This window comes from Neophocaena asiaeorientalis, unplaced genomic scaffold (assembly GCF_003031525.2).
Source record: "Neophocaena asiaeorientalis asiaeorientalis breed wild unplaced genomic scaffold, Neophocaena_asiaeorientalis_V1.1 scaffold246, whole genome shotgun sequence".
Classification (NCBI taxonomy): Eukaryota; Metazoa; Chordata; class Mammalia; order Artiodactyla; family Phocoenidae; genus Neophocaena; species Neophocaena asiaeorientalis.
Window position 1 is genome coordinate 3,946,901 of NW_020174551.1, and position 7,644 is coordinate 3,954,544.

The 7,644-nt window shown below is 42.0% G+C and overlaps 1 protein-coding gene across 4 annotated transcripts in view; it reads right to left on the reverse strand.

The window, feature by feature from the left end:
* Positions 1–6,612, reverse strand: part of ALS2 (alsin Rho guanine nucleotide exchange factor ALS2) — an 81,727-nt gene extending 75,115 nt beyond the window's left edge. For all 4 annotated transcript variants that reach the window (XM_024757367.1, XM_024757366.1, XM_024757364.1 and 1 more), the window contains exon 1: positions 6,206–6,612. The gene's annotated coding sequence lies outside the window, so the exon portion shown is untranslated. The remainder of the gene's footprint in view (positions 1–6,205) is intronic.
* Positions 6,613–7,644: the final 1,032 nt, after the last annotated feature.

Sequence of the window (7,644 nt, forward strand, 5' to 3'; positions counted from 1 at the left end):
TAGGAAGACAATAAAAATAATAATAAAGGAGCAAACTGTATCATAATGCCTTGAAATGAATTTGGACATAGAGTGAATCTGACATAAAATTACTACAGATTTCATGCAGTTATTTACACTTTCTCTTTAAAGTCTGAGTTAGCTGTGTTTTATTACAATGTAGTAAACCAGAGTTTATACTGTGAATGCAGTAAACAATAATTGAAGACCCTATGGAATTTTACACATGGTAAATGCTTAATAAATATTTGCTTTTAGAGGCTCAGTCTACATTTACACATGGATTAAGGCAACTTTTGACTCAAACACCTGATTTACAACTAATCTGTACACCAACAACTGCTACTTCCTGGATATCCTGCCACTCTAGCCTTTACCCACCACCACCGAAGGCTGAGGAACACTCACCTTGCACCTAAGGCTTGACAAACCAACCACCATCAAAGGGGGAGGCCACTTCAAATCCTAGCCCTCTCAGCCTGAAATGCTGCACTGGAGGCACTGCCTAATAACACTATGGGAGCTGACCAACCCCTTAAATCCTGACCCAGAGTTCAGGAGTTCAGTAAATTAATGCATTAAATAAAGTCAGTAGGCTGGCCTAGAGAGTACTTATTATTTATAATGTTGTTACTAGTGGGATAATGCACTTAAGTCATTGATTCAAAATATATTATAAACTCCTGGAGGTCAGAAACCATGACTTATTCATTGGTACATTCTTGTACCCATGGTAACCACTAGGTATAAGCTGGCTACGCATAAGTGAGTCCTCAGTGGAAGACAACCCTCGATCTTAAGTTCCAGTCCACAGACTTCCAAATGATTAGAAGGTTTCCACCAGTCCACGGACTTCCAAATGATTAGAAGGTTTCCATGCCTGTTATAAAAGTCAATGTCTGACATGAAAGGAAAGTGTCTTCTCATAACAGAAACTCTTTTTTTTTTTTTTTTTTTTTTTTTTTTTTATAAATTTATTTATTCATTTATTTATTTTTGGCTGTGTTGGGTCTTCGTTTCTGTGCGAGGGCTTTCTCTAGTCGTGGCAAGCGGAGGCCACTCTTCATCGCGGTGCGCGGGCCTCTCACTGTCGCGGCCTCTCTTGCTGCAGAGCACAGGCTCCATACGCGCAGAGCTCAGTATTTGTAGCTCACGGGCCCAGCTGCTCCGTGGCACGTGGGATCTTCCCAGACCAGGGCTTGAACCCATGTCCCCTGCATTGGCAGGCAGACTCTCAACCACTGTGCCACCAGGGAAGCCCAACAGAAACTCTTATACATAATTTGCTAATGGTACTTCCTAACAAGGAAGATGCTTTTATTTCATGTCACTTCACAGATGTTAGACAACCTAGGAAAGAAAAGTCCCTTTCTCCTTAGTACACGGAGACTGTTTCTGGGCAATCAGGGACACTAAGGCTTCATAGTCTCTTTCTCTTTTTACTTATTATTTTTTTTTATGGCCTGCTAATTTCACCCTGAAACCTACTAAAAGGACACTCTTCTGATTGTTGAGAATCTTCTAAAATGGATATTACTCATGGGAGAGGGGGATAAACATGGTAAAATAAACACCCAGCAAATACCCATTTAGCTCCTTTTTGCACCCACTGCCTATCTCTTTAAAATGCATTTTCTGTAAATACTAAATTCCCATGAAACATTCTGATAAATATTATAATACCAGCAACTGAATTTCAAATTCCCAGGTACTGCAACCATTTATGCCTATTATTACTTGATAGCATATAATTTCTGATATAAATTATTCCTTTAATACTTTGCTACTATTCTTTTACTAAAATGGCTACTTTTTAAAAAAAGGCAATATTACAGAAACACAGTTCAAAGTATGTTGGCTTATTTTACCAATCAATAATATCCAGTGCTTAAGGTCAACAAGGGGCCACATAACTGAACAGGGAGTACACATGTCAAAATATACTGCTCTGGAGATATAAGCTTCACTTAGAGTATTTTGAAAGTGCTAATAACAGGTATTCTTGATTAGGAATGAAAATATTGTTTTTAAATGTGTGAGTCATATTAGAGATCAGCTATTAAATTCACTATTTGTTACTCAACCATTTAACGCATTGTCGTCATGTTTACTAATCAATACCTGTAGAAAGAGCATTATTTTGTTTGAGCAATAACTAGGACACTTGCATTCACAGTATAAAACTCAGGTTTACGACAATGTAATAAAATTTAACCAATGAAAACTTTAAAAAAGTGTTAATGACTACATGATATCTGCAGTAATTTTGTTTTTTTTTTTAATATTTAAATATTTATTTATTTATTTATTTGGCTGTGCAGGGTCTTAGTTGCGGCATGCGGGATCTAGTTTTCTGACCAGAGATCAAACCCGGGCCCCCTGCATTGGGAGTGCAGAGTCTTAACGCTGGACCACCAGGGAAGTCCCTCCGCAGTAATTTTGTATGTGAGTCACTCCGTCAAATTCCTTGCAGGGCTTTATGATACAATGCACTCCCCTATACTTTGAGAGTTCGTGATCAGTACATGCCTGCACTTCCCAAGAGTCTCTAGAATTTAAATTCCCCTGCAGCCTTTCAAGAAGGATCATTCCTCACATCCTAAGGCAAGCATCTTCCCAGGAGCACAAGTCAAACAGAAAAGTCTGTCTCCTCTCTTTAGAAAAGCTTTACATAGTGGAGCTGCATTGGCACATTCTTTTCACCGCGGGGAGAGAAGCTACAAAGTAAAAAAAAAAGAAAGCATATCGGGAGAGAGCCCCGATTATATATAAAAATTCTAAGGTGCTAGTTTCACAAACTATCTTAACCATTCACAAATCTGTAAAAATATTAATAATAATAATGTACAAATCCATCATTGAGTTTTAATAAATATTTTCATATTTGCTTAAGCTCCCTTTAAAATAGAAGAAAAAGTTATACGTAGATTTGGGACTTCTCTGGTGGTGCAGTGGTTAAGAATCTGCCTGCCAAGGCAGGGGATAAGGGTTTGAGCCCTGGTCCGGGAAGATCCCACATGCTGCGGAGCAGCTAAGCTTGTGCACAACAACTACTGAGCCTGCGCTCTGGAGCCCACAAGCCACAACTACTGAGCCCACGTGCCACAACTACTGAAGCCCACGTGCCTAGAGCCCGTGCTCTGCAACAAGAGAAGCCACCGCAATGAGAAGCCCACGCACTGCAGTGAAGAGTAGCCCCCCGCTCGCCGCAACTTAGAGAAGTCCTGCGCACAGCAACGAAGACCCAACGCAGCCAAAAATAAATAAATTAAATAAATTAAAAAAAAAAAGTTATACATAGATTTGAAGGAGCTCTACCCAAACCTTCCTTCTCCAGAGTTACCCACTATTCCTAAAGTTAATGTGTCTTATTTCCATGTATATTCTTATACTTTTATGTACTCTCACTAGATACACACATATCAATAAACAGTAATATGCTATATTGTTTCAAAACTCTACATAAATGCATAATACAGTATTCATATATCCTTTGGCAACTTGGTTTTTTTTTTTTTGCGGTACGCGGGCCTCTCACTGTTGTGGCCTCTCCCGTTGCGGAGCACAGGCTCTGGACTCGCAGGCTCAGCGGCCATGGCTCACGGGCCCAGCTGCTCCGCGGCATGTGGGATCTTCCCAGACCGGGGCACGAACCTGTGTCCCCTGCATCGGCAGGTGGACTCTCAACCACTGCGCCACCAGGGAAGCCCAGCAACTTGCTTTTTTTACTCAATATTATGTACTTGAAATATGTATCCATGTTATATACAAAAATCTAGTTTATTCATTTTTACCAAGGGACAGTATTCCATTGCATGAATAAACCATAGTTTATCCATTTCCCTACTAAAGTACAGCTGGATTGTTCTACTTTATCACTATTTTAAGAGTTGCTATAATCATCTTTGTTAGATGTTTGCTTGGGCAATTGCTCCAATTTTAGTTAAGAATTTAGCTCAACAAAAATTTAGGTTGCGGAAGAAAAGAACCCTTAGAATGAAAGTAAATTCACCCAGATCCCATTGACCCAGTCTTTTTTTTCATAGGAGTTGAGAAAACTGTACATTTTTCTTCAAAACCAAACTGTATGAACTGTACAATAAAAGAGTAAGTCTACAAGAGCCCCCAAAAGTACTCAATACATCTCTGATTTGAATATTTCTGCTCTATTCACGTGGATCAATTAATTCACCTATGTTCAGCTCTTCTGTCACTTGTGTGATGCTGGCAAACATCAAGACAGAATGTAAAGATGGCACCATTACATCTATAGACGAACGGGAAATGGGGATAGGAAAATAAATGTAATGCTAAAAAGGACCACGTCATAATTGGTTGCTATCTTATTTGTGGTTACCGCGCATTTTCTTAAGGACTGATATCCTTAAGAAATCTACTTCCTTATAACTGATGACTGAATTAATTGGTCATTTATGAAAAGTTAAAAGAAAAAATATGTTTAAAAAAAACTCTACCAGAAATATCTATATCCCTAATACAGTTAGAGTATGTGGTGGGTTTAATTCCACAAAGTTATTAAAATCCTCACAGCATTCTTCTGAGCGCCGGCGAAAAAGGCTCAACCTCACACTACATCAAAGCAAGCCTTCTTTTACACCAGCTCAAAAATCACCACTCTCTACCTTCCTTCCTAGTTTTTCAACTCATACCTTACCTAGTCTCAGTAAAGAATTATAAAAGGATTTTACAAGTCAGTCATATTCTTTGGAAATACCTTTAGAATGGATCCAGCAATACTGCATTTAACCCATGTTTTTCATGAAAATGTCTAAGATTGATAGTACTCTTCCCATCTAATCACATGAAAACTAAAATCAGTTCTCAGTGAGGTTGTTACCATACCTTTTGCTTCTTTGACAGTCAAAATGCCCAAAGTAAGTCAATGACAACCTAAGTTCTGAAAGGCTGAAATTTGGAGAAAAGGGATTCCAGTTCACATAGCATAAATCAACTTAAAAAATAAGGGGCTAACATAATGCCAACTCAAATCCCCACACACACAAATTACGTGTTTGGTTCTTTATGTTCTGCATCAAATTTTAACATTGTGAAACAGCTTCTAACATTTCTTGCTATAGCTATGAATCTTAAGTCTGCCAATACTAGTCATTGTTTGGAAACTAAGTAATAAATTTAAACTAGGTATAGATTCCATCAGCATTTTAGGTTCTAATGGAACACATTAAAAGTTCTAATGGAACACCAAAGTTACTATAGACCAACCTGAAATCATATTTTCTCTAAATATACCCCTATATCATAAACCTATCTGGAAACTATCCCTTGATTTTAAAAAGTAAACTATAGTTCTTTTCTTAAAAAGTATTCAGTTCTCTTTCACATCATTTTGAAAACAGTGAGTCAGTGGATCATGATGTAGTGGAAAAGGAAATGACTTATAAAAATGGCTAATATGTACTGAATATCTACATACAGTGCCAAGCACTGTAAAAAAAAATATGATACATGAACCATTACATGTAAAGGTACCATTATGAGGAAGGTACTCTTATACCCGATTCAGAGATAAGGAAATGGAGGCAGATAAGTAACTTGCCCAAATTCAAAGATGTAAGTGTATGTGACTCCAGGTATGCTCAGGTCTAAAGCACTTCACCACTATGCTTGTATTATCAAGATTAAAATACTGTAATCTACTGCAAGAGCAAATTTTTCACTCCTTAAATTCTTAATTTTATTCTTTAAAGCCTTTTAAAGAACATTTACAGCCACCAACAAATCCAAAAGGCAACAGACTAAGGATCTGCGTTTGTGTTCAACAGTGATTTCCTTTTCCATTCTAAACCAAAAAGAGAATACTCTACTTGGATAAGCCACTTCAGCCCGTGTGCTTTTCCTCTTCCCTCATCAACAAAGACCTAAGCAGTACAACACTTCGGCGAACCTACACTTGTCTGTCTCCAAAGTAGCCCTATTACACAGAGGACCAACACCACCGTCAGGACCATTTCCTTACGACAGCCCCTGTGTTATTCTGTTCCTATCTTCACTTTTCAAAAGAACTTAACCACCCTCTGCTGGATAACTTGACACGACAAAGGACTAAGGCTAAACTACTAATGCTTAATATCAAAGTCATTTTCTTTTTCCACAACCGCCTTTTCAAGCCAGCAAAACTCTCGGTTCACTCTCCACCGCGATCTGCATCTATGAACAAACCCACCTGGGACACTCATCAAGGTTCGCCGCCAGGGACCCCGGTTTATCTGGTCGCCGCCTAGAGTGGGCATTCAATAAATCCTCCTGAATGAATTGGTGGAAGGCAGCGTGGGGGGAGGCGGGAAGGGGGGCGCGAAGGAATTTCTCTGCAGTGGCGCCCGGTCTGGGGAGGAGGAACCGGGGCGACTGGGAGAACCTGGAGCCGTTGGGTGCTCCTCGACCTGCAGGTCTGTTGGTTGGACGCTGGCTTGGGAAGACGCGGGCGCCGTCTCCGTGGGTCTCCGCAGCGCGCTCCCGGGCCTCGGCCTGCGCCTCCGCCTTTCTCCCGGACCCCGGCGTCCCGCACGCTGGAGGTCCCGGCCGATCAGCCCTCCGAAGCCACGGGCCAACCCAGGACCCGCGCTCGCTCACCTGCCGCTCCCGCTACAGCACCCCGGTCTGCATCCGGCGCAAGCCTAGCAGTCCCGCGGGCCCGTGAGATCAGCTGATTCACGGGGGGCGGGGCTTCTGGGCAGGGGCTGGGCGGCGAGCGAGTGTGAAGGCCGGAGATCACTCCCGACGTAGGTGGGGTTATATGCCAACGGAGTCTGGTAGGGATCAAAATTACTAAAGGGGCGTTAGGCATCGCGGGCAACGTTCCCGAGATACTGCCTTTCTCTTAGGACCAGGCAGAGCCAAGACTCCTAAGATGCACTTGGGCGATGACGTAACGTGGCGTCGCCAGGGCCTAACTACGAGCGGTTCCATGGTAACGGTGAGGAGAGTGGTTGGGAGCTGCAGTCATTTTGCTGCTACCTCAGACTGCTGTAGTCCGAAGGGTAAGTTCGCTACTCTTGACAGTGAAAAGGCTAAAATGTCTTCAGACTGCTTCTATAGACTGTACCCTAATGGTAGTCACTTCCTCCCCCGAGAATGACGTCATCGCCAGGCGTTGGGATTGGCGCTAGTATCCGCACTTTTTACTACTTCGTTGCAACCCCGAAGGATGGAGTGTGGTAGGAGGGAATGAGTTGGCCTCTCCTGTGATCCCCACTGAGCTCTCCCGTATACAATCTGAGTAACGCCAGTTTGCTCAGCACACAGTTTCACGACTGTCTGCTTGTTGCAGTCACAGCCCCACCACGACTCAGCTCGCGCCCCCTAAGTCCCCTCGTGAAGATTTTCCCGAGACGCCACTCATGACAGTGGGTGCAAACTCTACTGCTGGGCAGTGTGCCATCGCTGGACCTGTAAACCTGTATTCAGACCATCAGCGAAAGATGTGCAGTCAGGGTCTGAAACTCCTGTGCGTAAATGGTCTATTAAGTTCACCAATATCCTCAACTCGATTGCCTCCTTGATCCTCCATCACCTGCAAAACCGTTAGTTTACAACAGTTCAACCAACCTTGTACACTCTTGCACCAGTGCTGGAAAAAACATAACCCTGAGGATTGGTACCACT